General features: G+C 47.8%; 1 non-coding gene across 1 annotated transcript; it reads left to right on the top strand.

The window, feature by feature from the left end:
• The first annotated feature begins 1,420 nt into the window (after positions 1–1,420).
• Positions 1,421–1,502, top strand: TRNAS-UGA (transfer RNA serine (anticodon UGA)). Its single transcript has one exon. It is a non-coding gene; the product is annotated as a tRNA-Ser (tRNA).
• The last annotated feature ends 512 nt before the right edge of the window (positions 1,503–2,014 follow it).

Raw genomic sequence — 2,014 nt, 5'->3', positions numbered from 1 at the left:
ATAAATTTATTTTTTATTGGTGTTCAATTTACCAACATACAGAATAACACCCAGTGCTCATCCCCTCAAGTGCCCCCCTCAGGGCCCGTCACCCAGTCACCCCCACCCCCCGCCCTCCTCCCCTCCACCACCCCTAGTTCATTTCCCAGAGTTAGAGGAGTCTTCCACGTTCTGCCTCCCTTTCTGATATTTCCCACACATTTCTTCTCCCTTCCCTTATATTCCCTTTCACTAATATTAATATTCCCCAAATGAATGAGAACATACACTGTTTGTCCTTCTCCGATTGACTTACTTCACTCAGCATAATACCCTCCAGTTCCATCCACGTTGAAGCAAATGGTGGGTGTTTGTCGTTTCTAATGGCTGAGTAATATTCCATTGTGTACATAGACCACATCTACCTGATTTCACACTGGGAGATTAGATGGTGAAGTTTCTTTCCAGGAACAGTTTTAGAATTGTAAAAGTTTGAATTTAAAAAGAAATTTAGAAATTTTGTGAAAGGTTCCTTTTTTTTTTTTTTTTTTAATCCAAATCGTGCATCAACAGCTAGAACTTGCAGGGGGAGGTGGGGGGTGGGGGAGGTGAGGGGTGGGGGCGGTGGGCGAGGTGAGGGTGGGAGGGATGGGAGGGTCCGCGCGCGCGGGGAAGCAGCTGCGCATGCGCCCCGGAGCCCGCCGATGCTGATCCAGTCTCCGGAGTCGTAGTCCGGACCCGCCGTTTCTGAGAACGTTAACAGAGTTAACTCAAAAATAGGATCTAGCGCTTGCAAGGGAGAAAACTCATGGTATTTAAAGGTAGAAAGCAGACCTAATACGCAGAACTTGATTCTCAAACCACGTGCAAGGCTCCTCAATACTTGAGTGAGCTGAGACCACACCTAGAGCCCGATTTCTCGCCGCAGGGCTCAGCAGGAAAAGGGCCCTCGGGGGGGGGCTCGGGCAGCAGAAGCCACAGACGGCGGCCCGGCCGGCCCCTCGCGTCTCCCTCCCCTGCGCACAAAGACGAGGGCTCAAGGCCACCCCCACGGAAAGGCGGAAATTTTCCAGAGCGCAGGCCCGCAGCACCGACTAGGATAGGTCTTTGTTTCACGGCTAATCTCCATTACCTAACGAGGAAGTGGGAGGGCAAAAACGAGGTCAGCCACCACTAGGCAAGCAACTTTGCGATTTTCGGAGCTCAGCGAAGGGAAGAAAGGTTTCCCAGACCTTCTACTTAGAGGAGTTTACTTAAACTACTTAAGGGAGTTTCTGTTAACTTCTCTGTTTCCACGGTATTCCTCACGCAATTTGAGCGCACGGCCCCTGACGGCTCTGAATCGAGCTGGGGAGTTTGGCGGCTCCGCCCTTTGGTGGCCGTGGCGCGCCTGCGCGGACGCATTGCACTAAAGTGTCTCTGCGTTTCCCTCGCCTCCGTGGCAGCGATGGCCGAGTGGTTAAGGCGTTGGACTTGAAATCCAATGGGGTCTCCCCGCGCAGGTTCGAACCCTGCTCGCTGCGGAAGCGGGTGGCTTCTCTTTTCCTTTTTCAATATATGCTATTAAGTAATAGTCCTTGCTCTAACTGCTGCATTCCCTTCCTACTGGCTTAATGGCTCACCCACAGAGACGTTTAATATGTTAAAGAAAAAAAAAAAAGAAAAGCCATTAAATGTGAGTGCTGAAAAGGTACACAGTTTACGCTAAAGGGAAAAAACAAAAATCCTCCTTCGTCCTAACTGGCAAGATGATGGTTTTAGAATTCTGTTCCTCGATGTGGAAAAAAAAAAAAAGTTGGCAAAATAAAAAAAAAAAAATACTGGCGCAATTTTTGTAGCTATCACAGCCCAAACAAGCTATCATATTAAAACTGATAGCAAATGAGGGGATGGGTTAAAAGGATGATGAGCACAAGGTGATGTATGGAAGTGTTGAATCACTGTATTGTACACCTGAAACAAAACACTGTATGTGGATTATATTGGAATTAAAATAAAAACTTCTAAAAATTTAAAAAAACAAACCTGATGCCAA

This window comes from Nyctereutes procyonoides, unplaced genomic scaffold (assembly GCF_905146905.1).
Source record: "Nyctereutes procyonoides isolate TBG_1078 unplaced genomic scaffold, NYPRO_anot_genome, whole genome shotgun sequence".
Classification (NCBI taxonomy): Eukaryota; Metazoa; Chordata; class Mammalia; order Carnivora; family Canidae; genus Nyctereutes; species Nyctereutes procyonoides.
This window is presented reverse-complemented; position numbering and strand designations above follow the sequence as displayed.